This window comes from Orbicella faveolata, unplaced genomic scaffold, assembly GCF_042242905.1.
Source record: "Orbicella faveolata isolate gen_17 unplaced genomic scaffold, um_ofav_v1 contig_12, whole genome shotgun sequence".
Taxonomy (NCBI): Eukaryota; Metazoa; Cnidaria; class Anthozoa; order Scleractinia; family Merulinidae; genus Orbicella; species Orbicella faveolata.
The window spans coordinates 878,375-901,715 of record NW_028301539.1 but is presented as its reverse complement, the minus strand read 5'-3'; the positions used below and the strand labels follow the sequence as shown (position 1 = coordinate 901,715).

The following is a 23,341-nucleotide window of genomic DNA, read 5'->3' as shown; positions in this document are numbered from 1 at the left end:
CGACGACGTGAAAAGAACAAGATGTAGACATAAACCACTTTACCAAAGCCTCCACGACTCACTCGTGGTTCAAGGCAAAATTAAAGTCCTTAGAATATCTCGGCAGGAAAACAAAATAAAATCGGCTCCGGATGACCCGGTCAAGTTATCATTCCCGTCTCTAGCTCCACATACAATTTGTTCCTTCGATTTTGATTAACTTGGTTATATCACGAATCTAAGCTTGAGCTCAAAAAGTATCGAGCGTAATCGTTTCCTTATCGACTTAAAATTAGCAAAGAGAAGGAAAGTGTATCAAAGGAATTTACACTAACTGTTATGATTTTGCTTACTAACCGCATGAATGTTGATGTTTATGATTTCTTGCCAACGATCTCATCTGTCCTCACTGACTGCCATTGAGAAAAACGATTTCCAAACAACCCTTTTTCACTTAAAAACGTAAATAACCTTATTGAAACGAAAAGTTTCAGCGCACGAAACCGAGAACGCCGAGCTAAGGAAGATCCTTCAAATTGAGCGATTTTTTCACCAATTAGCTATTTGATGCGGAAGTTTAGAGTTCCTTTCTGAGGTATATTTTCTTTGGTAAAAAAATTCTCTTAGTCAACGGGTCTGGGCTATGTTTTCCAGGTATTTTCCAGGGGGGCGAACCAAACCAGCATTAACAATTTTCCTGCGAACCAAAAAGTTCCGGGATTTTTGTGTAAAACGAAGACTACTCGGGCGATTTTGGACCAGATTCCCGTTAAATAAACCATTTTACCAAAGCCTCCACGATTCACTCGTGGTTCAAGGCAAAATTAAGGTCCGTTAGAATATCTCGCCAGATTCCCGTCTTTGAGTTCTTTGGTTACTATTGCCTGCGAGACCTTCCTTGAAGCAATGGTGCATCTGTGAAACGTGTCGCTAGAATTTTAACCCTCGAATAAGATGGTCCGGACAAACTTTTATTCTAGAGCAACGTTCAAATTCTCAGCCATAGCTGGACTTAATGTTATGTACAAGTTGTCGTGGAGGTTTAAGAAAGCACGACACTTAGGGTCATCAGTATCAACCAGAATACTTTCGAGCACGAGCCCAACATTGGCCGAACAGATTATAAAACTGAAAGGCTGATAGGATTCAAGTATAATTGCATTTAGAATTAAGGTTCTTAGGTAGTTTTGAAGTACCGTTATGATTCGATTTCGCGCCATTCTCCCAATAAGCGCCCCCTTTCGAAAAAGCGTCCCCTTCGAACGTGTTTTTAATAATAAGCGCCCTATTCCAATAAGCGCCTCTGTTCTAATATTTTAACATTACTGTGCCGTCACAGTACGTATCAACTTTTATGGCAATCAAATTTCCCTTGGCACTTTCGGAGAATTCGAAACTGGCTTTCGTTGAGGAGGCTTATGTCCCCGTGGGCTCCCAAAAGGTGTTTTCCAATCGCCGAGTTTTTATGTTCAGTAATACGTTGGTGGAGGTGTCGGGCTGTGTAGCCGACATAATCTGCATCGCACAGATTACATGAAAATAAATAAACCACGCATTGTTGATTTACGATCGGAGGCTTGATTTCTTTGGGCTTGACATCTTGTTCCAGTTTCTTGCTAATAAATACTGGTTGTAGGGTAGTGCCCTACCCTACAATGTGCCAAGGCAAATTTGATTGCCTCGTCTATGAGATGCTTTGTATAAAGGAACGGAATCCAAACTTGAACACATAAACTGACTCCATCCGTGCGAAACTCCTTGTTTAATTTTAAACATTTTAACACATCCATTGAACTATTGTTTTACTGACTATTTATACATTTTTTTCAACTATCATTTTGACTTGATAATGACGTTAGCTCAACGTCGAAACGTCGTCGTTTTTTAACAAAATTTTTAACTTTCTCGATATGCTTAGAAATATTTTATCGTAATTTTTTATAGTTAAATATAGACGGATACGTCAGACAATCCGTAACCATGTATATTCACATTCATTCAAAACACTCTGTGGCTTATGCTAGTTACATTGTGGCTGAAAACCTTCGCATAAGGCATAGAAAGGAGGTAGAAACGTACAGATAGGTTGTTGCTAATGAAGGCAAGTGGGGGGGGGGGGGGTGCATGGGGGGACAAGCCAGCGTCGATAAAAAGAAGAACAAAATCACTTACCATAAGGATGGGAAAACGCCTCGGAGAATGGAAGAATTAATAAATAAATAATAAATTATAATATTTCAAGAGGATATTTATTACCGGGTCGGAATCAAACCTAAGCCACAGTAGTGAGAGGCAGGCGCTCTCACCTCGCAGAAAAATAACCCGCGTTTATATGCAACTGCGTCAACCCTGCTCCACCAAGGAGGGAACGAGAAGAAAACTAAAAATACTGAAGACATTTCAATGGCATTTGAATGAATGAGAATAGTACCAACACATTAAAAAGGTAAATAAAAATGCCCATAAAAAACTGAATGTAAAATCATTCTAAAATGTAGTCACGGCACAGTCGTTTATGTCCGGTATCTTAAGACGGTTGGACCGCAAATATTAAATCCAAACAACGATTCAGTTAAGAACTGCTTTGTGGCACCACATTTTGGCGGGCTCTAACTTTTGCGTTTTTTGCGTTTTTGCACGATCCGTCTGAAGGTTCCATGAAGGTACTGTACGAGTCCGCAAATGATCTCGGACCGGAAATGATCCCCATACTAGATCGGAAATGATCCCGATCAAAAAATAAGGAATCGCATGGATGGTGGAATGGTGTGGATAGGGGAATTGGCGTACGTGAATACCGATATTTTTATTAAAGCCATCTTAAATAATTGTAATGGCTTTACAGCTTGCTTATTTTTCCTACGGCTTTCGACTAAATTTTGTTGCTAACCACGATGCTATGACTTGCACCACTCAGTCATTAAAACATGACTTGGCTTGAATTTCTTTGCAGTTCTCAGTAGAATCATGACCAGATTCAATGCAACATACGCTGCATATCCTCCCTAGCTAAACATTGATATTTCGGTGTTATAGTTAAATCAAATTTTATGAGCCATTAACGTCACTCGTCTAAAGTTTTAAACTAAAATCAAACCATGAAGCTACCATCGCAGAAGACGCTGTCATCTGAATAGACCTACAACGCTTCGTCAATGTCTGTAGCACTCGAATTTTCTTCCAAATTTTTGGACAAATTTATTTTGTAATTTCTCCTTGGTCTTATTTTTGCTTTAATTCTGGGGAATGGCTAATTGAGTATTCTAAGAAGCCAATAGTTACATGCTACAGTTATGAAGTTCAGCTTCATGTCCAAGCAAGGCCATATCTCCAGTGGCTTGCGCTTCGTTTTGACAATCAGCTAGATAGATGACATTAACTCCCGTTTCACATATGTTTGATACTATCGCCACCGAGATTTCCAGGATGTTTACTAGTATATGTTTTTCTAAGTTAATACCCTTCGAAGAACAAAAAGCAACTGTGGAGTATTTCCGATAAAATGATCAAACATGTTTTCTAGTTTGTAATTTTTATATATGTTTTCACCTTCCTCTGATATAAACCCATGCCATTCCTTATTTTCGGTCAGGATAATTTGCGGTCCGGGATTATTTGCGGACCCGTACAGTACTCCATCGAGAAGATCATCTATAATTCCGAACAAGAGCACGATGTAATCGTGATATACACGAGGCAAAAATGCGAAAATGGTGTAATTTCAATTAATTGCGACTTCCAGAAAATCGCAAAAATTAGTACCAAGCTGGAAAACCTAGTCTTTACAATCGCAAAAATTAGTTCCCGCAAAACACAAAAAATCGCCGATACGCAAAAATAAACTCCCGCCAAAATTTAGTGCCACACGGTTAGCCACAATTATAAGAAACTAATAGAATCCAATTCCCTTGACCATGACCGGTCAAGGTCAATATTTAACTCATTTAAATATATTTTATATAGTAGGGAGTTTAAGAATGACGTTTACGGCAGACGGCAAACGGCCAAGAGAAGCTCTGATTTTTTTATTCTTTTCTCCTAATCCTTATATAAATCACACAAAAATAGAAAAATGTCTCCTACTATTCACCGCAAATACAAATATTTTCACTCTACTGTACAGACAGCTGAAGACAGACGGCAAAAGTTTCATTTTTGCCGTTTGCCTTTTGCCGTAAACGTCATGCATAACCTCTCTTATTAGTTTATAGTCCACGATTATCTTAATTCGTACCATATAGACTCAATGCAAGCCAGTGGTGCTATGGAATAAAACTTTTTCTCTGTACATCATTCCCTCTTAAATAACGGCTTTGACGATAAAAAAATATCTTTTCCATAACATACTAGTCATAGAGTCGCTAATACAATATCTCCTTTTTTTAACTTTTTCTCAATAAATTTTGTTGAAGAAAGGCCTTTGTTTCATTTTGTTTACATTCCCTTCTACAAACACATATGAGAGTAGTGATCCCAAAACGAAATAACTTAGCTCTCTCTGTTTATTTCATTGTGTTACCCTTATCCATTAAAAAAAAACCCACTAACGCCTCGGCTTGGACAAGGCACAGCTAGCCTCGCCGAAGAAATACATAGCCACAACTTGGGCAAATAAATCTGAAAGACACAAGAAAGTAAATATATTTAGTGTGTTCTATAATTTAAGCGTGAAAATAAACAATTATTATTCAACTTTCCTACAGGAATTCCGATTTTCTGATTGGCTAATTTGTACCACGTGATACTGGGTTGTGACGAGACAACCACCTTGACATCCAGCTTGACGTCATTATCGTGGTGTAATAGCCGTGGTGTAAATTCAACACACCACTGTCATTACACCATGGCTTCAGCTGACTCAAATATAGTGGTTTCAATGCAGAGTTTCTTTGTGCAGTGTATTCAGTTTGAATATTAAGAATGTTAACGCACTCACTGCTCGTGAATTATCGGGATTTACCTGTACTCGTTCACAAACAATGAACTCGAAATTTTCACTACCGCACTCGGCAAGCCTCGTGCGGTATTGAAATTTCTCGTTCATTGTTGGTGAACTCGTACAGGTAAATTCCGATAATTCACTCGCTGATTGCGTTAACCTGTAGATAAACCATTCCTGATAAAAACAAAAATGAGCTCATGGCGATTGGCTCTACAAGAGCTTTTGATACAGTCAAACATGTACTGAGCAATCACCTTTTGGGATTATGTTCAATACAGCTTGAACGTTTAATATCAAGTGCACCCGTCCAGCTCCGGGACATCTCATAGTTGCCACGGACATATTTTTTTTTTTAAATTCTCTGACAACAAATTTTCCTTCTCCCTTAAGGAAAAATATCCCTGAGATTACAGTGACCCCAAATGTGTCTTCCAGCCTTGAACAGTATTAAATCAGCCGTGTTAAATTATTTCAATTTTCCCTGACTTTTCTTCAAAATGTCAATTTTTTCCGACTCTAAACAAAATTCCGACTTTTCTCCGACCGGAGAATACAGGAAAGTTTCACGATATTGAATGTACAGACCACACCACTAAAGAGAGGTGGCCAGTCAAAGGAAAGATGTAACTGTATGTACTTACCCGCCGTCTCTGCCACCTTGGCGAATCATGTCAATAAGGCACTCAGTATGTACCTTGTGTGAGCATGGCAGGATTTGGCAACCACTGAACGCATCCTAAAAGTACAGTGCAGAATGATATGTAGTCAGTACAAAATAGAAAATACTCCATGCCAAAGCAGTTTAATTTTATCCAACTACAAATTTACCGAAATTCTCCAATAGCAATAAGTACAATGGTGGATACTGAAACAAGTACCAAACACGCCTTTCTAACACATACAAGGTACCAACAGCACCACCATTTATACGAGTCTCCAACCTTCCCGGCCCCACCTCCTCCACCCTTACTCCCTGCACTCGCAGAAAGTAGAAGACCATCGGGGCCTGGTGCAAAGGAATCTATATCAAATGTAATCAGTGAAAATCACCTGCAAGCATATACAGCACGTGTCGTCTGATGGCCTAATAGTACCGCGGACACCACAAGTCTGACTGTTTACCTGAATATTAAAGAAAATCATATTTTAAAATGATAGTCTGCGGATATAGGCAAGGTGATGGTTGGCTATCGCCTCGTGGATCCAGCTACTTTCACAATGTTATGACGAACTTCATGATCAATAACAGGACAGACGAAAGAAAACCTGATGTCAATTTGTTAACTTTAAAATTATCAGTTTCACTCTCGTGCCGGAATATACATGTAAGACAAACCAAGTGTCACTTTTTCACAGAGGTGAAATAAGCACTCAGTAGCAGACCATACGTTCCTTCACTTTTAATTAACAATATTTAAGACGATATTAAGGACTATATTAAAAAGTTAAACTATTATTAAAAGCTCGAGTTTTCTATAGGCCAGTAGTTAAGAAGTTCACCATCGCTCAAAGAAAACTAGGGTAAGAAGTCTAGTTGCTTAAATATACACTCTAAAGGACCGAGTCCAAAGCCTTCACTTTGATGTATTTTTAACCCAAAAGCCAAGAGGAATTAAATAAATAATAAATAATTTATTATACCATTGATCGAATTGGAATTTGGAAATGTTGGTTTTTCAGGAGGGAAGAAAACCGTAGTACCTGGAGAAAAACCAACGACAAACTCATCCCACATGACGCAGGGCCGCAATCGAACCCAGGCCACATTGGTGGGAGGCAAGCACTCTCAATCACCACTGCGCCAACCCTGCTCCCCTGAATTTCCCTTTCAAGTGCAACGAGCAATCGGTTTTGTCAGCGAACAGGCAAAAGCAACAGACAAAATAGAGAATCAATTAGATTCGGGGATTTCAAACTACAGAACCGTCTAGATGATTAATTGATTACAATATAAAGCTACATGCAATCTGAATATTACCTCCCGGCACACACAGTCGTTCTCAGACGGTCCCCTGTGTAAAAAAAAGCATTATCTCAATCACTAATTCTTTAAACCTTTGAAGTTGTCCTTCAGTAGCATATCCGAATAGAGAAATATACTGATTCAATTGAGGCCTTGAGCTACTGAACTGTATTTTAATTCCAAGCTTTCGCCATTCTACGGCATCATCAGGGAATAAAAGAAAATATTCCATACTGCGTAATATAAAAGTGGTGTAGGTGACGCGAATGATGATGGAGGTATACGATAATATGGACAATAGCTAATGAGTATAAGTGATAAAGCGGTAAAAACAAAAATAAAGCAAATCAAGATAAAATAAAATAAAATAAAAGTTCTCAGAGTTCGATACATTCTTTCGGAAATACACGATAAAATGGAAAATCGTTAATGAGTACAATTAACAAAGCAGTTCAAAATAGTCCAAAATAGAAGGTCTCTGAGTTCGATACATTCTTCACGGGAATTAAGTTCCGGCTTGCACTTTCGGATGTAGAACGCCTCGAATAATCGCAAGTTGTCAGGATCGTTTTCTTGTGCGATTACTTTGACATCAACACCTTGGCTGTTTTGGTTAGTTGCCACTTGACACGTTGTAATGTTTTCTTTTTTTACGGACGAGTTGTTCAGGTGTTCTTTAATGCGATATTGTACAAATCGTGTGGTGCTTCCGATGTGGAATTTGTTACATTTCCTGCAGGTGACTTGGTACACGGTATTTCTTGGTAGGCACAGGTTGGTGCTTGCGATAGCGCAGGTTGTTCTTGTGCATATGTTTTGGGTGTGGTGAGAGTCGCAACAGTTCGGAATCGTAACAGTTCCTTCTTTGTGACAACAACTCTGTGAACGAATTTGAAGTGGAATTCTCTTAACTTGTTTTCCTCGCATACTTTTCGAACCGATCTCATCGTGTTGAAATAAAGGCTTCCTATCCCATCCTATCCTATCTAAATATCTTTCTCCAGTCTGTTTTGTCTTCGGTAATAGTTTTGTTCCATCGCCTTAGGCCTGCATGTTGATCATTATATTTTCGATGAATAATTAGCCAATAGAAGTCTTTTTTCAGTTAGAAGGAAGGATTCCGGGTCCTCATGAATAATACTTTCAGATGTTAAATCCTTGGATTTTGCTTTTGTCAGAAGTGAGCTGGAATAGCAGAAATAACTTGGTAATAGTGAAGGAAGGCAGTTTTCTTCAACGGATATTTACGCTGAAACGGACGGGAAAGGGCAGGACTTGCCCCTTCTTATCTAAAAGATTTTCTATTCTTTTCATGTCTTTCGTAAACCATTCTTTCCAGAAAAAAGTTTTACCTTAGATAAAAATTTTCTCATTATTAAATAAGATTGTATCAAAAATACAGGAGGAACACTGATATCCTTATTATCCTTATCCTTACTTACCAGGTGTACAATCATACAATGATACATTAAGGCGGCTTATATTAAGGAATCTTGTATTCTGTTTTAAGCTGTCCTCAAATTCGTTGGATTGATTTGTTCAATGTAATGTAATTTGGAATTTGTATTACAGATTAAAGATTAAAGATCCTCTATTATTCATTAATCTATCCCTTTTTCAACTATGGTATTCGAGTGTGGGGTTTAACATACCCAACCTACTTAAATCCTGTTACCACTTTGCAAAAGCGAATAGCTAGAATTATAACATTCTCAGAACCTGCGTCACATTCAGAACCATTGTTGAAATCTCTTAATCTGTTAAACTTTAATGATATAATTCACTCAAAAGTCCTTTCTTTTGTTTATCAGTGGTTTCATAAACTAACTCCATGTTTTTTTGATTTCTTCAAACCGATATCTTCTGTACATGAGTATTTTACACGTCAGTCACTGAATGAACTTTGTTTACAAAATCAGTCCGAACTGTCCAATATGGTATTCGCCCTCTTCATTACACTGGTACCAGCCTCTGGAACTTACTACCAATTACTATCAAGCAAATTACTCCATTTTCTAGATTTCGTAAACTATATAAAAAAAAATTATTGACAGTTATAATAATATTGCTAGTTCTTAAGTTGAAATGTAATTGTTTTTTTTTCTAGTTAGATCTTGAAGAATACTTTTGACCTAAACTGTTTATTTAACACTGTATTCCTTCTGCTAAATTTAGTTACTTTGGGGCACCTACTCGATTAGTTCCATAAACTATTTAAGTGTCCCAAACTCAACACAATCAACCTTGCATTAAAACTATTTGTCTTCCTTTATCTCCTTTTCTTTCTCTCTTTAACACTTTATTTTTTAATCACAATTGTTAAATTATTTCCTTAATGCTATTTATCATCTTCTATATGTAATTTGTATATAATTTGTATGTAATTTGTATATATTTATATGTATTCTATTTTTTTTCTGACACCTCCGTAAAATTAATGTTCGTCGGAGTTTAAATTAAAATTGAATATTACTGAATATAGTTTGGTAGAAAGAACTTCTACAGAAAGAGCGGACACACCACAACTATACTGGAGCTTAGACAACTACGGCAGCTTTGCTATTTAACAAGGTCGTACGGTATGTAAGAAACTTCCTAAACATGTGGAAATAAACATAGAAATAACCCTCTCCTGATAAAAATGAAAATGAGTGAATGGCGATTGGCACTAAAAGGGCTTTTGATACAGTCAAACATGTACTGACTGATCATCTTTAGGGCTTCGGGTAGGCGAGCGTTCAATACAGTTTGAACGTTTAATATCAAGTGCACAGTCCGTCCAGCTCCAGGACAACTGGTTTACAGAAGAGTTTATTCACGAGGATTTGAATGCAAATCAGTAATATATCTCCAAGGAGATCTTCAGGGAGACTTACAGACGGTCGTAAACAAAGTTTCAGTCAAATCAAATTACAAATGTTTGCAGTAGCGTTCCAGGTGTTTTTTCTTTTTGTAGTAAATAACTTTGTAACTTACAATAAAATACACTAGTTTGTTGGGACTTCATCAAAGTCACCGCATCAGGTGACCGGAGAATAAAGGCAAATTTCACAATATTGAATGTTACAGACCACACCACTAAAGAGAGGTTACCGCTCAAGGGAAAGATTTAACTGCATATACTTACCCGCCGTCTCTGCCACCTTGGCGAATCATGTTGATAAGGCACTCAGTATGTACCTTGTGTGAGCATGGCAGGATTTGGCAACCACTGAACGCATCCTAAAAGTAGCGTGCAGAATGATATGCACTCAGTTAAAAAAAAGAAAATACTCCATGCCAAAGTAGTTTAATTTTATCAAACTACAAATTTACCGAAATTCTCCAATAGCAATTATAAATACAATGGTGGATACTGAGACAAGTACCAAACACCCCTTTCTCATACATACGAGGTACAAACAGCACCACTATTTATACGAGTCTCCAACCCCCCCCCCCCCCACCCCCCACCTCCCAACCTCCTCCACACTTACTCCCTGCACTCGCAGAAAGTAGAAGACCATCGGAGCCCGGTGTAAAGGAATCTATATCAAATGTAATCAGTGACAATCACCTGGAAGCATACACAGCACGTGTCGTTTGATGGCCTAATAGTACCGTGGACACCACAAGTCTGACTGTTTACCTGAATATTAAAGAAAATCATATATGAAAATGATAGTCTGCGGATATAGTCAAGGCGATGGTTGGCTATCGCCTCATAGATCCAGCTACTTTGACAATGTTATGACGAACTTCATGATCAATAACAGGACAGATGGAAGAAAAACTGACGTCAATTTGTTAACTTTAAAATAATCAGTAGCAGACCATACGTTCCTTCACTGTTAACTAACAACATTTAAGACGATATTAAGGACTATATTAAAAAGTTAAACTATTATTAAAAGCTCGAGTTTGCTGTAGGTCAGTAGTTAAGAAGTTCACTATCGCTCAAAGAAAACTAGGGCAAGAAGTCTAGCTGCTTTAATATACACTCTAAAGGACCGAGTCCAAAGCCATCACTTTGATGTGTTTTTAACCCAAAAGTCAAGGAGAATTGAATAAATAATAAATAATTTATTATATCATTGAACGAATTGGAATTTGGAAAATGCTGGTTTTTCAGGAGAGAAAAAAACCGTAGTACCTGGAGAAAAACTAACGACAAACTCATCCCACATGACGCAGGGCCGCAATCGCAACCGGGCCACATTGGTGGGAGGCAAGCACTCTCACTCACCACTGCGCCAACCCTGAATTTTCCCTTCCAAGTGCAATGAGCAATCATGTTTTATTAGCGAACAGACAAAAGAAACAGACAAAATGAGAGAATCAATTAGATTAGGGGAATTCCAACTACAGAACCGTCAAGATAATTGTTAGAAATTATAATATAAAGCTATATGCAACCCGAATATTACCTCCCGGCACACACAGTCGTTCTCCGATGGTCCCCTGTGTAAAATAAAAATAAAAAAAGAACATTATCGCAGTCACCAATTGTTTACTTTGCCTTCTACTAGTAATGCTCACTGTAAACAAAAGAGTAAATGGAATATCTAGTAACTACTATGGAAAATGTCTGCAGTTTATTATGTTTTAAATACATGTACCGCTTTCCACATTCTATTACCTCTGGCTATCAAACCCCCTTAAATTTTAAAATTTCTCCCACTTGATAGTCTTAATTTTGACACGCTCTCTTCATTTCTGGCATCCATTTTGTTCCAGGACTATTTCATATGATTGACATGTGACAGGGTAATGTAAGTACCTACACATGTGTTAGTTTAGAAAAATTGTGAAACATGCAAGCGCTAAATTCAAGTATAAAACCAATCAGTTTATAAAAAAACTGGCAATGCGTAGGCACGCAACTGCTAGCTAACTTAATAAACTAGTTAATTTCAAAGATGACAAATGCTGTGTAGATTATCCCACATTCAATATATCAAAATTCTAATATGGCGCCAAGGCTTTGTACTAAACTCTAAAAGAAAATTCGCAGTTTTAGTTGGAAAGCCTCTGTGCCATGCTATAGTCTTCATACATGGAACACTGTGAGCTATCGGGAATTACCGAGTCGAGGTTTGCTCATTCACCGGAGAAGACTGGGGGATTCCGTCCGATGAAACCTGTGGGAAAGACCAAACGTACAAATCAATTGGAGAAACACAGTACTCAATTAACTGAATGTCCAGCACTACCAACAGACCCCACTATGGTGGGGGGGGGGGGGGGGGGGGGTGAACTCCCATAAAAATTGGGTGTGCAGCCCACTTCCCAAAACCCTTGTCCTATTTAAGACCAAAAAAACCGTAACCCTCAAGAGATTTTCAAGCCCCAGACACAATGCAAAATTATACGCAATGCTGCTCGCAATGTTTGAATTGCATATCTAAAAATTAAATACATGAATACAGTGCAAATTTCTGCACCAGAATTGCCCTCTATTTCTGCATCATTTCTCACAACAATTCCAACATGTGTCCAGGTATTAGTAATTTTAATACTTTAAATATTCAGTTTCACTTTCGTGCTGGAACATACATGTAAGACAAACCAAGTGTCACTTTTTCAGAGAGGTTAAATAAACACTAAGTGGCAGACCATACGTTCCTTCACTTTCAATTAACAATATTAAAAACGATATTAAGGACTACATTAAAAAGATAACTATTGTCAAAACCTAGAGTTTTCTAAAGGCTAATCATTAACAAGGCTATGCCGAGATCACTATCGCTCACAGAAAACTAGGACAAGATGTCCAGTTGCTTTAATATACACTCTAAAGGACCGAGTCCAAAGCCTTCACTTTTATGAATTTCTAACCCAAACGTCAAGAAGAATTAAATAAATAATTAATAATAACATTGGTCGAACTGGAATTTGGAAATGATGGCTTTTCAGGAGGGAAGAAAACCGGAGAACCCACAGAAAAACCAACAACAAACTCATCCCACATGACCACTATTTATATGAATCTCTAACCCACCCCCACCCCTCCCACCCTACTATCTCTCCTCCACCCCTTCTCCTCACACTCGCAGAAGGTAGAAGACCGTTGGGGCGTAGTGTAAAGGAATCTATATCAAATGTAATCTGAATATCACCTGCAAGCATAAGCAGCACGGGCCGTTTGTAGGCGTAATGATACCAAGGACACGACAAGTCTGACCATAGTTTACCTGAAATATTAAAGAAAAGCATATAAACAAGATGAAAGAAAGGCTGTTAAACATACTCCTTCAAGGACTTGAATCTAGGCCAAAAATGAATCGCTGCAAAAAGATACGCAAACTTCAAGAGATTTTCAAGCCCCAGACACAATGCAACATTACATGTGAATGTTGCATCCAATGTCTAACTTGCATATCTAAAAATTAAATCCATGAATACTGGGCAAATTTTCACTCCAGAATTGCCCTCTATTCCTGCATCGTTGCTTGTAACAATTCCAAAGCCTTCACTTTTATGTGTTTTTAACCCAAAAGTCAAGGAGAATTAAAATAAATAATAAATAATTAATTACAACATTGATCAAATTGGAATTTGGAAATGTTGGCTTTTCAGGAGAGAAGAAAACCAGAGAACCCGCAGAAAAACCTACAACAAACTCATCCCACATGACACAGGGCTACAATCGAACCCGGACCACATTGGTGGGAGGCAAGCACTCTCACCACTGTACCAATCCTGCTCCCCTGAATTTTCCCTTTCAAAGTACAACGCACAATCCTGTTAAATTGTCAGCAGAGACAAAAGCAACAGAGAACATGAGAGAATCAATCAGATTTGGGGAATTCCAACTACAGGACTGTCAAGGTGATTGTTAAAAAATATAACGTAAAGCTATACCCAACCCAAACATTACCTCCCAGCACACACAGTCATTCTCCGATGATCCCCTGTGTAAAATAAAAATTAAAAAGAACATTTATTTATCTCAGTCACTAATTCTGTATTTTGCCTTCTGCTAGTAATGCTCACTGTTAACAAAAGAGTACATGGAATATGGAAAATGTCTGCAGTTTATTATGTTTAAAATACCACTTTCCACATTTCATTACCTATGACTATAAAAACCCTTAAAATTTTAAAATTTCGCCCACTTGATAGTCTTACTAATTTCGTCACGTTCTCTACATTTCTGGCATCCATTTTGTTCCAGGACAATTTCATATGATTGACATGTGACAGGGTAAAGTAAAGTACCAGCACATGTGTTAGTTCAGAAAACTTGAGAAATGTGCAAGCCCTAAATTCAAGTATAAAGTAACTGGCAATGAGTAGGCACACAACTGCTAGCTAACTAAATTAACAAGTTAATTACAAAGATGACAAATGCTGCAGAGAATACATGTAGCCACATTCAATATATCAAAATTCTTACATGGCACCTTTTGCAAAGCCTAATTGTGCCATGCTAGAATTTTGATATATTGAACATGAGCTTTCGGGAATTACCATGTTGAGATTTGGTCATTTATTGGAGCAGTGGGGATTCCAGCTGATGAAACCTGAGGGGAAAAAAATCAAACATACAAATCAATAGGAGAAACACAGCATTCAATTAACCAGACGTCTAGCACTACCGACAGACACTCACTATGGTTTACATGTAGCTGTTGAACTCTGTGAGTCAGTTTTTCTCCGTCTTGAAATATTAAACATTATTACATGAGAACATGTACTGTGCAGTGTAGCCCTGAGCTACATTCAACAAAGTTTATGATACTAGTCATACAAGAAGGTCCCGCACTGGCTTGAATCCATTAAAGAAGGCCTCTGTCTTCAGAGGGCTTTTCAAGGAATGAAACATCAATTCCAGAAACCAACAGTTATGCAACTTCTTTCAGCACTACATTCCATTCATTTGTCAATATGTGCTTACATGTATATCAGAGGCTACCACTCTGGTATTGTAGTCAATGTATGCAGGTACAGGCTCCTCTCCATCAGGTAAGTTGTTCCCACTTGAACCAATGTTGAGAATCAAGTCTTCGTTGTTATTTCGTGCCACCCTGTCAACTTCTTCATCCACCACATCTTGTCTTACAACCAGTGGATCACGACTGTGGTTTCTTGGAGTAAGGTCTGTGATTGGTTTCAAGACCCTCAAGTCAGTGGAAGGATGTGAGCAAACAAAAGCTATCAACAGTGAAACAAGTAAAACAATTGCAGCCTCATTTACCCTTTGGCAACATATTGACTAATTACATTCCAGAATGAATCAAAATTATAAAGTGTTGTGAAAACAGTTACTTACTTTGCTGTTCTTGATGGTCTTCCACATGAGATGCACCATCTGTTGCATGTTCCCTGGGTAACTGGACAACCTCTCCAAATTGCTTTTCTTTATCTTCAGGGAGAGAATTTATTTTTAACTCTACCTTGAGAATCTGATTCTCCACTATACATTCCTGCACAGCATTCTCCAAATGGTCTATATGTTCCTGGGAGTTACCATCAGAAGCCATGGCTTCATATAACCTCAGCACATCGCCTTCACTTGTTGGAGACAAGTCTGTTCCATTACATTCAGCTTCTGGCTCTGCAAGGTGGTTGCTTTCATTGGTATTACATGTATCTGGCACTGCAGGTAATCCATCTTCACTGCTGATCAAATGTTGCACAAGCTGATCTTCTATTGGATCTCTTGTTTCTGTATGTGGTTCACTTTTTTTCTGTAACATTAAATTATCAGATGTTAAGATACATGAGTATGCGACATCATGTTCTAATTCACAAGCAGCTTCTTTTACATTGTAAACCATCTTTGATCTTACTGGAATAATTGAACTGTAATGTTACACAGAGTAAATGAATTCTCATTACCATTATTATCAATGTCAACATTATAATGTCATCATAAAACAAAGACAGCAGCAACAGTAAACTTTTGTATACACTCAGAGAAAGACATAATATTATATTACAATAGGGGAGAGTTCTGGCTGTCCAAAATAATCATGACTTTGCAAGACCATCATTAATAAATGTAGATAAATAAAATATTAATAATAGGGTCAGGTCTTCACCATAAACACAAACAAGAATACACAAAAGACCAGCTAGGGAAGGATCCAGGATTTTCCTTAGGAGGGGTGCACCACTTAGGAGGGGGTTCACCACTAAGGAAAGGCGTAACTGACTGGTGAGGTAAACAAATTTTATAAAGCTGCATGACATCTCAGGGAGGGTGGGTGCACCCCCTGCACCCTCCCCCTAGATCCGCCCATGAAGACAGAGACTAAATGTACTTTTTTCAGTATGCAAAAGAAATAAGCTGGAATAAACATGCATACTGGCTATATGTACCTACACTGATTAACTCTTTACTCCCTAAGAGTGTCAATTGGTAAACAACGTCATAACTTTGTGACTATTTGAGAGATTTCTATGAATTTTTGCCATGAAAATTGTCATGTAAAAATCTACTCTTTGACTCACTGACCCTCTCCTATCTAGGACATGGTTGACCACCCCAACAAGTTTCCAATTTGTGATTATTGCTGTAAAAAAGAGAATTTCTGTGGAATTCACCTGACGAATTTCCTTGCATTCTGCTATTCAATTTACGGTAGAAAAGTCAGATTTCAAGTGATTCACAAATTATGACTGACAGAAATTATTGCTTTTGTAGTTCAACTTTGAACTTTGCTCGAAATTTCACAACTGAAAAACAATTTTGGAGAACTTGACTGGTGAACTAAATGCAACTAACATAAAGAAGTTCAAAATAAATTTGTTCTTAAATACCTCTTTCTTTGTCTAGCATCTGAGACTCGCTCGTTGTGAAGACTTTTTACAAATCATTTATAGCACAGGTGTCCCAAACTCACGATTCGAGGAATCGATCAAATATTAATGATTTATGTACGTGTATTGAGGGAGACGTGACTGCCTTAAGTGTGCGGTGTTGTGTTACACATTGGGCCGTTGAGAATTTGAGCGTTCTACAAGGCATTGTATGGTCAATTCAAAATAAAGAAGGATAAACTCGTGCTATGAAATAATGTGCTTGATTTTTCCATCCAACGCAAAGAAGGATAGTCCATCAGTCCCCTTTTCTGGTTGGCTTGGTTAAATCTTCAAACTTTCCACTCCAATTCGAACAATTTTCGCTTCACTACTGGAGTTTTCAACTTTCCACCACCCCTTGTGACCATTCTCCAGACTACGGCACAGCTTGAAATCAACATTAGGGACCGCTCCCGCATGACAAATAAGACTTACCAGAGGGGTGCACAGTCAAAAATTTCCATTAAAAAATATAACCCTTTCCCCACGACCCCACGGGAGCATGTTGTCGCCTCATTGTAATTCATGTTGTGGCGTAGTCTAGAGGACGGTCACAAGGAGAAGCGGAAAGTTGAAAGCTCCAGTAGTGAAGCAAACATTGTTCGAATCGGAGCGCTAAAAGTTTGAATATTTTTCCAAGCCGAGTGGAAAAGGGGATCAATGGACTATCCTTCTTTACGCTGGAGGGAAAAATCAAGCAGCGGATTCAAATTTCAGCAAGAAAATGGCCTCGCAGTCCAGGTCTTTTGAAACAGCAGTGCCCAGCCTTGACTTCGTCTATAGAAAGCTGCAACAAACACCTGAAACCCCCCCCCCCCCCCTGCCAAAAAAAAAAAAACGATGAAACAGGCCAAGTGGACAACAGAAACCAAGCAAGGTGAGTTTATTTTCTTAATTTATTCAAAAAAAGTAACATTTTATTTCATTGCACGATTTTATCCTTCGTTATTTTAAATTCCATACAATGCCTTGTAGAGCACTCAAATGGGCCCTTTGCATGATCCGGTCACATGGTACAAAATCACACATGCTGGTGAGCAAGTTGCACAGTGGGACTTCTAAAACAATGCAACTCGTACCAGTCCACCTGGACCTGCCTTTGTTTTGGAAGTCCCACTGTGGAACTTGCTCACCAGCATGTGTGATTTTATACCACGTGACCGCCTCTTGCAAAGGGCTTATTCTCAATGGCCCAATGTGTAACACAACACCGCGCACTTAAGGCAGTCACATCTCCCTCGATATGCGTACATAAATCATTAATGTTTGATCGATTCCTTGAATAGTGAGTTCAGGATGCCTTTGCTTATAGTACATGTAGATGGAACATAAGCCTATTCAATGACAAAGTTTCATAACCTAACCCATTTGCAATTAAAACCAATTAATATTGTCACCGGGGAAAAACTAAATAATGTTATTTGCTGCCTTAGGGTATTAGTTTGTATAGGGAAAACCTGTGACTGATGTTTTGAAAATGCTGCCCAGGACCACACCTCCCAGCCAGCAAATAACATATAATGTATAATTTATCACTTCTAGATAAAAGGAAATAGACATGAATCACAGGACAGAGGGTTTTTGTAGCTTTGCAACAGAAACTGTTAGTAATTATAAGACTAACAAAGGTAAAAATATACATCATCATCATCATCATCAAAAATGAAATACATGTGCAGAGAGCTAGTTAATAAATGATCTTAAAATTAAGGATCATGCATGTAAATGTTGCCATACACTGAATGTTAGTAATTAAATAAACATAAACATTCCTATCAAATCTTCTTATTATGAAACCAAATGTCTTAATTTTTATACACGAGCGACTGACATAAAAACACAAATTAAAATGTAATATTAATGCTGGAACAATGTAACCACTCCCCTTGGACTTTGCTGTACTGCTAACTTACGAGTAGCTACCCATAAAGAACCCACATCACAAAGGCCATGAGAACTGAAGTTAACACAACCATCAGTAGAATGCAAATTAAAGAAATTTCACAAGATTCAAGGCATTAGGCAGGAGTGAAAGGAACACAACACTCTTACATGTAAGTCAAAAAGCAGTTGAAAATAGAGGTCTTGTACAGCGTATAAAATTATATGGAATATCAGATTGAGCCAAGCACAAAAGCACCACAAAACAGCTATTAAATAACTTGACTGGGTGACTGTAAAGAGCTTCAACAACAGATATACTTCTGAACTTGTTTCGTGATTTCAACGTTATTTATCAGCAGAAAGTCTCAGTTCAACATTTTACATTACACTAAGTATAGATCAGTTATTCATAAATTGTTTCCTGCTGATGAATTTTACTGTGATTAAACAAACTCAAGATAATCTATCTTTCTGCTCTAAATTGCAAACCATCTCTTAGGTACGCAATTATTATGATTGGGTTGCATTTGCTTATGATAGAACAACATCATGTAACATATCAAACACGAAAGAACGTGTTTGTCCACATTCCCAAACACTGACAAGAGAGTTGAAAATACAACGCGCAGCAGAGTATTTTTGACGAACTTCGAGGTGTTTCATATATCTTCTCAATCGAAACTAAAACTAAGGAGAAAACAGAGAAATAAAAGCGTCAAAATCTATGCTAAATGAGATCAGATATCCAAACACTGTCATGGTCATGATTTCCTTTGTTCAAACTTGATGAATTATTAATGAGTTTGAGAAGTATACACTCTGCCGTGTACAAGGATGCCAAATGTTCCAGGTTTGTTCTGAGGGTAGACAAACGTTCAGCCCACATGCAATAGGTGCAGTTACCAAGGCACTTTAACTATCATGGTAATTATATACATGCAAAAGTTTCAGCATGCTGACTGGCCTATACAGGCCTTCTGATATTACGCGATGGTGCGATTTCACACAATCGGCCTCAAATCCCATCCAATCACACAATTCATGAAAAAACTGCATAATTCAAGAAAAATTGTACAACTTGAACAAAATAAACCATTTATAAATAAGTTAACGCTTTATCTGGAAAAATGCCGCATCTACATGTCATTTCAAGATGATTTCCCTTTGAAAAGCCTTGAAAACCTCCTACAACCTTTGATTTTGTTGTTTAAGGAGTTTCTTGGACATCGGGAGACTGGTACTAGTTTTCAATCTTAAAGAATTGCCTATTGGTGCATTTGAGCAAAACAAAGGCTTTCTATCAGCATCGTTCCGTAATTGAAAAAAACATCTTTTTGGTAGATAGCTATGGAATGCCAGAACTGTCTTATGATACTTTTTTCATTATATTGGGTGGTTATGTCATTATATTTAGTACTTATGTTATTATATTCGGTGATTAACTCATTATACTCCGTGCTTATTCCATTATACTTGGTGCTTATGTCTTTATATTCGGTGCTGTCTTCATTATATTTGGTGCTTATTCCATTATATTCGGTGCTTCCCTGGTTATATTCAGTGCTTTCTTCGTTATATTAGGTGCTTTTTTCATTATATTCAGTGCTGTTTTTATTATATTCGGTGCTTTCTTCGTTATATTCGGTTCTAATTTTGTTTGGTGTTTTCTTCATTATTACAGGGGCTAACACTATTATATTCAGTGCTCTCTTCCTTATATTAGGTGCAAAGGCCATTATATTCAGTACTTCCTTCTCTGGTGATTACTTCATCATATTCGGTGCTTTCTTCATTTCATTCTGTGCTTTCTTCGATATGATCGTCACCAGTCTTCGCAAGGGGCCGTACAATTTGGAGGTAGTTTACGGAAAGCCGGGAAAAACGGGTGTCACGAAAAACTCAGACCCCGAAACCTCAGACCCCTCGAAATTAAAAACTCAATTGTTATCACCTGAATTGCTCTATGGCCACAATGGGGCAAGATGTTTATCTTCTCCAGTTTTTGTTGTCGCGTCGATCAAACAGCGAAAAACAAATATTTAACTTCTCAGGTTTATCGCTGTCGCGTCGGTCAAACAGTGAAGAACTAACAAGGTTTAGAACAGCAGCCGACACTGTTTTTCAAAACAGACCTTTTTTATGCAATCATATGCAGCAAAAAAATGTGTTGTTCTCTGAAACACTCGTTTGATCGCAATCTGCTTTTTGACTGGTGTTCCATAGATAGCCAAACCCCCCTCTCCTCCTTATCAATGTTGAAATACACACCGTCGACAGTGTCACATGGTTACAACATTGAAAAGGGGAGAGGAGGTCGAAATGTGAAAATTGGAGATTGAAAAACTCACACGTTCAATATGACGAAACAGGTTTTTTTCAGGAAGTGTTTCAACTGCTTTTGTCCATGATTGACTGAATTATATTTTACACATTGCGCAGCTTTCTCAGCATCACTGTTCTGTCTACTCGGTAGTACTTAGCATCACTGTTCAGCAAACTATAAATCCTGTCACGCACCAGTAGAGTGCAATTATTATGTCACATAGGTTAATTACTGTTGAGAATTATTTTACGAAAAGGTTTTCAAGGAGCCACTGATGCAGAAAGGTGAAAATGTTTTGTTTTTTACCTAAAATCAGGGCGCCAAGGAGCAATACATTGTGAGAAAATACAATATTTACTGTGCATCTCTTTATCGTATCCTCAAGAAGAAAGAATTAAGTTCGACAAGGGCTAAATTCGACATGTACCCGGAATTTTTCATACTTGTTCCCAGTCTTCTCTTGGCTTCCCCGTTAACACCTTCATTGCCTCTGTGAACGTCATCACAACAAGCCAAAGGCAATGGAACAAAATACAAACGCATCTGATTGACAAGCAGAAAAACTAGTATTGCTGCTGGGAACGACGAAATGAAAAAAAAAAGAAAGAAAGAAACTGTCTTTTTGTACTTGGAGAGAAGCTGCGTGACCGTAAACCTGTTCCTGTACATGCTCTATTTCAGTAGGGGAACTTTTTATCTGAACCAAAAAATCGGGGTTTTGGTGATGTCAAACTTACTCTCATGGTTTACATTGTTTTAATTTTGGGTGTAATCCTGGACAGTTCACATGAGCAAGACATTACATTTCAATGGTTCACAACAGTTCAAGAGATTCCAACCCCTTTTGAAGGAAAATAGGGAGACTCTTTTAGTGCCAAAGGCGGCAGCCTCTAGAGGGGTCCGGGGGCATGCTCACCAGGAAATTTTGCAGATTTAGGTTTTCTCAAATGCCTTTTCCTGCATTTTGGAGCTGCTAAATGGAGTAAGACTGCTGGCCTGACAAGTCTGCACAACACGCAGCGAGAGACTGGGTGAGATGATATGAGAAGAAAGTGTAGCATTTTTTAAGATTAGCATTTTTTCCCTTGTTTTCACAATTTTATTATAAATCGGGAGAATTTGATAAGAATTGGGAGAGCGGGAGGCAACACATCAGGTCGGGAGTCTCCTGATCAAATAGGGAGGGTTGGAATCTCTGAGTTCACAACGGTTCACGTCCACAATTAAAGAACATAAAAGATACTCTTTATTTGAGTTATGTGAACCGTTGTGAATCGTTGCAAAGCCACCTCAGAGCATATATTCTGCTAACACAATCAAGGACAGAAGCAGAAAATCTGGTTTTTATGGGTGGCAACTGTTCCTGAGAACTGTCGCACTGTCAGCGATTGCTTGTGTCATGCCAGACTTCTGCTGCTGAGTTCAGTCACTGGGTTTGTTATCAGCAAAAGTCACTCATAGAAACTTCACAAATCAAAATCTACATGGAGGTAAATTTGGGTCTTTACTTCGCCGTACTTTCTTACAAACACAATTTGTTGTTCTCTAACATGTGTGGACTCAATTTGTGCTTAGTGAGAACACTAAACATTGCAGCGCAACCCAGTGTGCTAAAGTGGCTGCTAATGTGCAGAGACTGGAAAAGAGTCTGTGGAAAGCTATTCTGAATTGCTCTTAAGCCTCCAAATCCCGACCTAAACTAAAACTAGATGGTTTCTATTGCAGTGTTTACGATATTTCAGTATTTTCAACACATAATTATATAGTATTATTTCTATTTATTTTCGCTAAAAGGCAATTTCAGACAATCATGGACAAAAGTGTTGACACATTAGAGCACAACAAAAGCTTTCTATCAGCATCCTTCCACTATTGAAAAAACACAATTTTGGTAGATAGCTAAATCCCCCTCTCCTCTTTTTCAATGTTGAAATACACACCGTCGACACTGTCACGTGGTTACAACATTGAAAAGGGGGGAGGAGGTCGAAATGTGAAAATTGGAGATTGAAAAACTCACGCGTTCAACGAAACAGGTTTTTTTCGGGGAGTGTCTTAACTGCTTTTGTCCATGATTCGTTGGTTCGAGTTATGTTACAGGGCGCGATTTAGCTCAGCTGACACTGCTAATCGATCATTTCTCAAGGTAATTTAAACATTCGATTCTGCACTGAATAAGAGACCACTTGGTTGTTCAGTTTTTTATTTAACATTATTGTCTTACGGATTTACATGTACTCTAAAGCTGCTTACACTTCCATAATTTGGTTACTTGAATTTCGTGGCCGATTGAAAAATGTGACTGCATCTTTGTCGATTGACCATTATCGAGAAATCGAGTACTATCGACTTATCGACTACGTTTTCGATGATCTACTTTTACGTCCTGGTTAGGTATCCGGTCGTTTCGCCAACGAGTCGTTTCGCCAACGTCTCGTTCGCCAACGTCCTAAGTCGCTTC

The 23,341-nt window shown here is 38.1% G+C and overlaps 1 long non-coding RNA gene across 1 annotated transcript; it reads right to left on the bottom strand.

Annotated features, from left to right (window-relative positions):
- Positions 1 to 1,726: 1,726 nt before the first annotated feature.
- LOC149116033 (uncharacterized) lies at positions 1,727 to 10,127 on the bottom strand. The gene is made up of 4 exons (XR_016205719.1): positions 6,900 to 10,127; positions 5,972 to 6,043; positions 5,563 to 5,657; positions 1,727 to 4,596 (listed from the first exon to the last, which is right to left on the bottom strand). It is a non-coding gene; the product is annotated as an uncharacterized LOC149116033 (long non-coding RNA).
- Between the last annotated feature and the right edge of the window lie 13,214 nt (positions 10,128 to 23,341).